Genomic DNA, 10152 nt, shown 5'->3' on the forward strand with positions numbered 1-10152 from the left:
GGGGGGTAGGGTGGGGTGTATGCTTTTCAAATCACATGATAATGCTTGGCTTTTCCCTCTTACAATTTGCTTCTTCACTCAGCAGAAATCACTGATTCTCTTCATGGTCCTTGTCTGGACATAGAAATGGACCCTCACTTCATCCAACAGAGACAGGAGTTTTGAAGACAGTGTCTGGGTCTGCCCAGTGAGACACACTGGAAGTCAGTCAAGATTTCATCACTTTTCTTGCCTCTCTGTATTACCTAGGTTGAAGATATGGAGAACATCTCCCCCTTGGTGCAATCTGTGCCATCAGGAAGGTATTTGCATCCCCTCTGTCCTGAGGGTTGTTGAAGCTGCTGCCTCATTGTCCAAAGAAAGTGGAGTGGATGGAGGAGATGAATGCTTAGATATTCTGCTTGTTAGTTTTGGAAACAGAGTGAAATATCAAACTGTCTACAGACTTGAGTGCTTTTTTTGTTTTTTGTTTTTTTTTCATTCTTTTAAAAATATTCCTTGATGAAGACATCTTTCTGTCCCTTTCAAGCTTGAGTTTTTATCCTTAGGATACTTGAAACTTTCAGCTTACCCAAGCTTGGATTCTAATTTTTTTTTTTTCCAAGAAAAAAACAATCTGGGTTTGTTTTTTTTTTTAAGGTAGGCCAAAAGAATCCATGCAGCAAAAGAGAAATATTATGTCTTAATTTTCTCTCTGTAGAGATAATGTTGGAACGTAAGAATACCAATGCACTTCGTGATTCACTTTTATACAGTGCTCTGTATCAGATCATTCAGAACGTTTCTTATAAGTAAACTACATACTCACAATTTTCTTTGTATAAATAAACCTAAATAAGTCATGTAATGGAAGATCTTCAGAACCTTTAAGGATACATATGTTTTGGGAATTATTTTTTTGTTTTGCTTTGGTTACTTCGTTGTTTGTTTTGATGTGGGGTTTTGTTTTGGGATTTTTTTTTTTTTGCACACATTTAGTTGCCATTTAGAATTAAACTCAACTGGAGGTTAAGAGAAGGACACCCGGGTGTCCTTTGTGATGAATAAAGTTACAAAAGGTAATAAATAAAACATGGCATCACTAACCACTAGAGACAGCTGGGGCTTTTATCTGCACTGTAATGAAATACTTAACCAGTGAACATATGTGATACCTGAAAAAGTGACCTTTGCTAAGCAACGGGATTTTTGTTCTCCTTTCTATAGACAAAAAGTGCTGTAAAGAATCCTCCAATGTTTGTGGGTTTATTAAAGCTTCTTTGCTTGTTTCTTACAATCTAATGCAATAGTAATCAAATACGTAGGAGTGACATCCCCAGAGACCGATGGCTCTGTTTACCCACACAGCACTGCCATTGCCCTGGATGAACCAACATGCTTTAGCTGTGTCCTGCAGGTGAGCTGTGTCCTTCTCTAGTGAGGAGAGACTAGCTCAGTCTACATTGTTTGTAGTTTTCTGTCTCCCTGAAGAAAAAAAATATATATATATATATTCCAACCCTAGTGCCAGCAGGGTATTTTGATGAACGACCACTCATATTTGGCTTAAACCCCCCAAATGCATTTTATTTAGTGGAGCCAGCAGATAAGAAATGAATTTTGGATACTACTAAACTCAGACAAATGAGAATAGATGACTTAGACCTGGAAAGGTATATAGCTCATCAATAGTCCCTTGGTACCATCTAGTGCCATCATCTACCAATTGCCCTCACTACAAAATTACTTTAGCAGAATAAGAACACTGCTGTATGTTGAAGAATGGGGGCAATAAAGAGTGGCAGCAGGATACTAGAAAGCAGTAACAATTTACAGAAATGCCTTCAAGCTGCCAGCAGGTTCTGAGAGTTATGGCTTATCAATAGTTCAAACTCTGCTCCATATACTGTCGGTGATTATCCAGGAAGCCACTGAAGTTCTCCATTACTGGTGGAGAGATCTGCACAGAATTAAAAAAAAAAAATTAAAAAAAATAAAATCTTAAAGTTTATTAAAGATGGGATGTGGTGGTTCAGGATGAGCTTTGACGATTATCATTCATCCTTTTGCCCCAAAGGCATATTTTTAAAATACCAATGAATTCTGTGACCAAAACCGTTCGACTCTTTAACTTCACACCTATTCAGGTTACCTTGGTGTGGTTATCTGCTGCACCTGCTGAAGTGAAATACCGCCCTGCATCACTGAGGCATCATGCTGGGGTCTCTTATTTTGGAGCTTCATCTGTTGCTTTTCCATCTGTTGTCACGTTCTGCGATGCTCTTGGTGACAGTTTCCACCTTACCTCGTCCTTTCTGTCCCACGAAAAGCGCATCTGTTGAGGATATACAGCTTCATTCCCCTTCCTTCTTTTCTTATCAGTAGTGAAATAGTTCAAAATGTCAACAATACATCCAGGTATTGATGTAAATACATCAATAGTCAGACAACGTCTCCTTGAAGTGAATGGGAGAGTTTATGTTCTTGTAAGGCAGTTTTCCATGACTCTGCAGATTCAGGCGTTCTCCCCTTGTCTTGGGGATCTTGGCCTAAATGATGAAGAAGATTCCAAGTCCAGAGTAACAAGTCCACCCCATGGCACCTCTTCTGATTCAAATAATAATACAACATTTTAGGAGTTTTAAAAGCAATCTTGGTCTTCATCTTTTTCTCCCTAAAGGGTGCCTTTATCTTCTCATAAACCTCTAGTTCTCTTAAGGAAGGCATGATACTGACCTCAGGCAGCAATGATTATTCTTCACCTAAATATCTATGCCTCTAACTAGCAATAAAAATGTGACAAATGAGTCTAAGTTGAACCCAACTCCTACCTAGTCTCCCCTAGGATATACCAACTTTCTTAATGAGAGAAACAATAGCCATTCTAGTCCCCAGAGGGTTGAAGATAAATGAATGTCTACTGTTGATATTTTGATTGGACAAATATGGTGTGTATATCAAGAGTGTTTATCTAAGGCCAGCTGAAATAGCCCATAGGCTGTGTCCTTTTCAGGTAAATCCATTTAATTTCACTAGTAGAGAAAAGCATTTTTTTTTTTTTTTTTTTTTTTTTTAAATAAAGGACCACCTAATGGATGGAACAATACCTGGAAAGTCATGTTACAAAATTCACAGCTTTCTCTTAAACTGTCCTTTTCACCGCCACATAGAAAGGCTCTGAAGGCCAGAGTTGTTCTTTAAGGTCAACAAATTTTTTTTATTAGGGAAAAAAAGACATGTAAAGAGACGGATTCTAATGGATCTCAGAGATAGAATCACAATAAATATTTCTCAGTATTTCCAGTAATATTGCCATTTTTTTCTTTAGCTTTCAGACTGCATTGTCATACTCTGTGATGTAATATCATTATATCATATAAGAGCTGTACATCATACTTACTTTAATTAACCCAGACAACTAATTTCTTTCTGAAGGCAAGTTTCTTGGTGGCTACGACAAAGCCAAAAGAAGAGGGTTCTTATCTTGAACAGAGTCTCACGACATTACTAGTACACATCAAAATCTAGCTTATTTGTAGAGTTTAGTCCCTCTGAAAAGTTCCGATAAGTCACACATTTCACAACCTGCAGACTCTGTCCGGCCCCATCTAAACGTAAGCAACCAAGGATAACCAGGAAAATCATTAAGAAGCCTTTGTCAAGAAGGAAGACATTGGGCAAAATTTATGAAGGAAAAATCCATCCAAACCTACACAAAACCAGACCCTTTGGACCACAAAGCCAGGGGAGGTTGATATAATACTCTGGGGACTTCTCATCATCTTTGCTTTCCCCCCTCTTATAATCCTCCATTGACATATACTGGTGGGCACTGCTGGGCATGTTGTTCTTATATTCTTGTCTTTACGTTCATATGGGACTTCCTCTATGTCTTTTGTTATCTCCATCCCAAAGACAAGTGGACTTCTAAAGAAAGTTTCTGAGTACAAGAAATGACTAATTGTTAAAGCAAAAACTTAATTGAGAACTTAGTCCATTATTGGTGCCTTAGTCCATCCAAGGTACCTAATGTGATTGATGGAAAGATTGAGCGTATCTTCTGAAAAGGACAACTCTTCCTCTCCTATCTGTCCTTAGGAGCTGATGATTTTGACTAAAAGGGTTTCCTATAACTAAACCACTAAGCCAGGTACCCCACACAGATGTGGCAACACTAAGCCTAAGTGCTTCCCTCAGGAATAAATTGAAGTGATTTATTAGGCAAAGTCAACACTGTGGAAACAGTGCATGCTGTGTCGTGAAAATCAGTAGGTAGTTTCTGTGACAAAAAAAAAAAAAAAAAAAGGAAAAAGCATCATGATGTTCCCTGTGTAAACATCATATCCCATTGCAAACACAGTGGATAGGTCTTCTTACCATCAAAAAAATAGGAACAATCCAAATGCTGCATTGTATTAGTGTCTGTATTACAAAATATGAGTTCTCAAACACTTTCTTACCTCTCCACATCCCTTAGTGCTTTCTGGTTATCACTCATACCCTTGATATATCTTTTTGACCTAGGAAACAGGTCAAAGGGCTTGAGTGATGGGAAGTGGAACTTATGAAGGGGAAATGAAAAAAATTCCACTTTACTCACCTTATGGAAGAGTTGAGCACTTGTTTACCATCATTGGGGAACAGAAACATGACAGAATAAACTACCACCAGACCAGGTACAATACTGGCAAGCTGAGGCAAGCCAATTTTTGGTGGGGTTTTATTTGTTTGGTTTTTGTTTGTTGTTGTTTTTTGTTTGTTTGTTTGGGTTTGTTTGTTGGTTTGGTTTTGTTTTTTTGGGGGGTTTTGTTTTTGTTTTTTTTTAGTGAAGGAATTCAACATCTGAAATAATTTACCATATTGGATTAGCCGCTTTCAGAGAGTTTAAAATCCAGATTAATATCAGTGGGAGCGCGCCAGGACACAGCCTGATAAGAAGCAGCACGTCTGTTGTCAGGCCCTGGGAAAGCCTACAGCACAAAGAAAACGAGTACAGTCTTTTTGTTACAGTTCCCAAATCCTCCAAAAGTGGAAGCCACAACAAACCCAACACAATGGAGAAGGTGTGTCCTTTTGGGATCCTGCAACTGCCTTTTCGCTGGGGGCATTGCATACCCCAGCAAACAGATTTAAAACAGCAAAGCAAAGGAGAAGAGGCAAAATATTTTCACACTGGCAGGCAAACATTTTTCTTGTGAACTATATTTTAAGTGCCCTCCTATCCCATTTCACTTCTCACTCACATCTCCCTCTCCCCAAAATTCTGATCCTTGAGGTCAGTTTATCCTGTGGAGTTCTGCCTCCAACAGCTGAACTTGACAATATCTTACTTTCCAGAAGTGCCTCCATGAAGCTCAGATGTCAAGGTTTGCTAGGCAGCAAAGCTGGCAGGGACTTTAACAGTTGTGCTCAGTTTTGTGGTAGGTCTTATCTCAAGAATTTTTCAATTCATATGTAACAAATGTTATGTTACAATACTTTTATAAAATAAAGTTTCGTAAAGAACACTTCTCTTAGTAGTTTTTTTGTCCCCCTTTTGACTTTAACAGATATTTATAAAACAGTGACGTTAAGCCAGTAGTGGAGTCTACAGGGCAAATTTGGTCTTCATCATACACAAACAATAGCTGTGTGGTCAAGGAAGAAACACTAAAGGACTTTCACCAACGCTGCTGAGACTTTTATGGCTTACCAACTAAATTACCTCTATTTCCCCTGATCTCGTGACCCACTCAAGGGGTTCAGTTCATCTGCAGTCGTCCCTTCAGACCTGCTGACATGGCCCAACCAGTTCCCCTGGTTTATATGTTTTCACATTATACTTATTGGCTGTGATAGAGACCATTCTCCCACTCCCATCCTCCTGCCTCTATGTAACTTATAATTGGGTTGTGGTTGGGGAACATTAAGTCTCCAAAGGTGTATGGAAATGTTTCCTCTGACTGGTGATCTGGGAGGTTTTATTGTCATGATTACCATCTTGCTTTTCTATTCTTAGCTCCAGTTCTTGATTTTAGTGCCTGCCATATCTCAAGAGGTTTTGCAGAGACAGAAGTAATTTTCTGGAGAAGAATGTAAAAGTTTCCATGTGGTACGAAGTATGAAAGGGAAGCATGGTCAAGTGAATAACAAATTAGGGTATGAATCAAAGACTGCGAAAACCAAGAGAAGCATTATTATTAACTGCAGAGGCTTTGGGACCTGGGAGGCAGACTATATCTCATAATGTCACTGCTTATTGTAGGGGGCAAAAATGTGAAAATATCGCAGTTGTTTGTGGAGCACTTTGTTTAATAATATTTGGGAGGGACTGCCAGGAGGAGGAGAGCAACATATTTCTCGGTTCTTCTCTAATATATTTTGGCCCTCTAGTTATAAAGGCATTTACTGGGAGTTTGAATACAATCCCCAAGTTCTTTAGTAGCAACACGGTCTGAGGCCAAACCAAACAATCCATAAATCAGTGGCAAGCCTTTACTACTGATCAGATCAGGAATTAATGAGACCAGAAGCCAACGCCAGGATTGCTTCTCTTGGCTGCATTTAAGGACAAAGTTCTGCTCCCAGAATGAGCATCTGCGTTCTTGCTTGGACAGATCAAATCACTAGCTGTACTCTCATGAACTTGGGGGAAATCTACGGGAGAGCGTGAGGAGGGGAAACGTTTCAGTGCTGCAGACAGAGTAGTGAAAGGGAGAAAAATTGCCTGTTGAGTAATACCCTTTTCCAGAAAGATGACTTTTCAAACCTTCCCAAACCTCCTCCTCCCTCCAAACTTCATTGGATCATCTTCCAAACTCTTATCTCCTCCCTGTGTCCCCCCTCTGCAGTTTTAGCTGTATTCTTGGAGGCCTGGCACCATCTCCACATCCTTTCACTGGTATTCCACCAGTTCATACACACGCATACCGTTCCTTTAAGGGCTGGAAATGAGAATGAGCATCACAGGAGGTGTCAGGCAGGTATTCTGCCTTTTGGGGCCACCTCACAGCTACGCTTTTTGCCACAAGTGACGGCACAATGCACTATCTGATTCAATAACAAACTTCCATTTCCCCACACCAGTAAATCTGTGGAAAAAATACGAAGGAAAAAAAACGAAGGAAAAAAAACACACACACACTGCTCAGCAGTGAAGCAGGTGGTCAAACCAGTTTATAGCCAATGCTTCACCAGCTGTGGAGAATAACAACATACAATGGTGTAGTTTGGCTTTTCAGTGTTTGGATGCTGTCCGTCAGCCTTTGGAAACTGCCCTCGCCCTTTAGAGGAGGGCAAACTTCAAATCTCAATGAATTGTGTGGTTAGAATCAAGGCAGAGTTGTTTACCCCAAACAAGAAGCCAACAAATGTGAACAAACTTCCATGGTTTTTCTTCAGCTTCTGACACAAGAGAAGAGATTTTTAGCCTGGGGACACTACATAGATGTTGCTGATCATGGAGGAGTGGTGATTGACTGGCAGGAGAATACGATATATGTCATTCATGTGCTTTAGCACTATTTGCTGTCATGTCGTAATAAGTTCATGAATCAGAAACTAACTCTTATTGCTATGGGGCCAAACTGCCCTGTTCATACCTGGAATCCAACCGGCTTGGAAGAAACAGACACATTAACTGAAGAATTAACAGCAGTTTCTACTCCTGTCTGTTTAACCCCAAACATGGGGAAAAAAAAAAAAAAAAAAAAAAAAAAAAAAAAAAAAAAAAAAAAAATCAAAACCCCGAAACAACCAAACCAAAAATCAAGCTGTTTTGCCTATACTATATATTCATATCACCCTAATTCCCTTCATCCAGTGTTCAATTTTCTCTACACAGATGTATCTGCCATCTCAGAGTTATCCCAGTAAGTCCTTTCACACCATCCAGTAATAGACTTTGGTGACCGTACCCCATGGATATAATTTCTCTGATACTGTCTAAAGCAAAGTTCCTCATAACAAAGTTTTCTGATTTTGAGAAATATCTAAAACCATTTATGAATCCTTTAATTGCCTCAAGGACTGGAGAGTGACTTTTCTTCAGTCTTTGCATTGTATTTGTATTTTTTTTTTTCCTTTAGGGACCATTAATATTGCGAAAACCTGGAAGCATTTACAGAGGTGGCCTTCTGCCTTGCCTGACTACCTCTGCGGAGTATTTTATTTGGTCTTTATCAAATGAAGATGCAGGCTCAGAAGGTTAGTAACACTTAAAAGCATAGGAAAGATCAATATGGGATTTGGAAGTGGGAAGAAAGAACCCTGATGAAACTTTATAGCCCACCAGAGAGAGGTTTTGTATTGGAGCAGGGAAACTCAGCCTACAGTCACTCCACCTAACAGAGTCTCTAAATTTTGAACACAGCAACACTTGGGAAACATAAGCATCTCTAGAGGGTAGTACAGCCTATCCCAAAATCTCTTTCCACTGACTGTAGAAGGAGCTGACTGTAAAAGGAGATGAAAGTGTCTGTGCTCCTTTTTTAGATGCTTAAAGATGAGGCAAATCTGGGCTCAGAAGCGAATCCAACTTACCTGTAAGGAAAATGAGCTCTAAAACCATCTAGCAGATTGAAGAATTGCTGAATCTTTGCTCTGAAGCAGGACTAGAGGATCCTAGCACAGGCTTTCCGGCACTTAGCATTGCTGCTGAGCATGTCAGCAACGGCCCAGTGGAGACATGAAGCAAGGAAAGAAAATGTGAAGGACAATGCAATCACAGCCTTGTCTGGTGTTTTCCTACCTGCTGCTGTCAGAAGTGTCGGTCATCACTGCATGCTTCTGCGTTTTGCTAACTGCCTGTTTGCCATGCACTACAAAAGCTGTTCCGGGATGTCAACATCCTCCATGGGGTTCTTTTATTTTTTTTTGTTTCTTTATCTAGTGTGACAGCAAACTGGCTACTAGGAAATTAGTACCACAGCTAGACAGATGATTGCAGTAATCGCTCCTAGGGTCGTTTTCTCAGCAAACACCTTTCATGATCTCACGTTGACGCATTATCTTCATCCAGCATCAGTCAGATCAGAGGGAGTCCCCTCCGCACTCCGGCTTGTCTCTACGTGTGCTTCCTTCTTCTTCCAGAGTTAGTGTCCTGCAGTGATGTTACTACACACAGCATGAAAGCAGCTACACACCCCATTCGCATTCTGTAGTCTGTAGGCCATGCTCTCAATCACACCTCCCATCTATTCCCTGCAACACACAGTGCCCGAGAGCTGCTCGGGGGGGGTAACATGACCTTATGTAGGCACTGTCCTGACAGCCGTCCCTCAGGTCCTTCTCGGGTACAATTTTACTTTGTGTACTCACACCTGCATCTTTCTCCTCAAAGAGATTTCTCATGCCTTCTCTCTGACAGCTCGTCACACTGTCTTGCCTGTTTTGTTATGCTCAATACACATACCTTCTTCCTATGGTCGTAGTGTCTCATATAACGTCTAACTTCATCCCGTGGATGTCTGCTACAGTCTTTCATTCATGTAATACAAACTCTGTGAAGAAAGGAAGGAAAAAGACGGTTCAACTTAGCCTGTCATGTACTTTTTGGATTTTTTCCCCTGGAAAAAAAAAAAAAAAAGACTCAGCACAGGGATTATTCGCTATAGTTTACTGTACTGGTGTTATTCCTGAGTGGGGAGGGATTATGTTAGGTTATCAAACAGAGCAAAACAACCAGGATGAAATTGCAATAAAAAATTCAAAGTGAATAATATATCTATTAGTTTATTTCTCTCCTTCTTTCTCTTTGTCACTTTTCCTCATATGTGCCTTCAATCAATGAAAGTTCCTAACGTATTTTAAGAAGTTACATTCCCTATGCCTCTGGAAACACCGATTTTATCTGTTTTACTTTGTACACCTTGAGGAGTCCAGAAAGAGGAGCAATGCAGGCATGAAGTGTGGAAACCCAAGAGACTTCTTCGATGTTCTTTTTCCCTGATCCTTATGGTGCCCTGACATCTAAGCCTCAATGGACTTCATTTTAGGCCAACGTCCATTTCTAACTGAAGTGGTTGCATCCTGATACTGGGTAGTCAAAAGTATTAATTTTCAATAGTGTCTGTTTCTGGTTCTTTAACTATTCCACTTCGGGGGCAAAAGAATGTCACTTTTCACTTTTACAGTGGTCTCAGAAAAAGGGAGAGGAGAGGAGAGGAGAAGAGAGGAGAGGAGAGGAGCTGTCTC

This window comes from Athene cunicularia (assembly GCF_003259725.1).
Source record: "Athene cunicularia isolate RWA chromosome 2 unlocalized genomic scaffold, athCun1 chr2_part1, whole genome shotgun sequence".
In the NCBI taxonomy this organism is placed as follows: domain Eukaryota; kingdom Metazoa; phylum Chordata; class Aves; order Strigiformes; family Strigidae; genus Athene; species Athene cunicularia.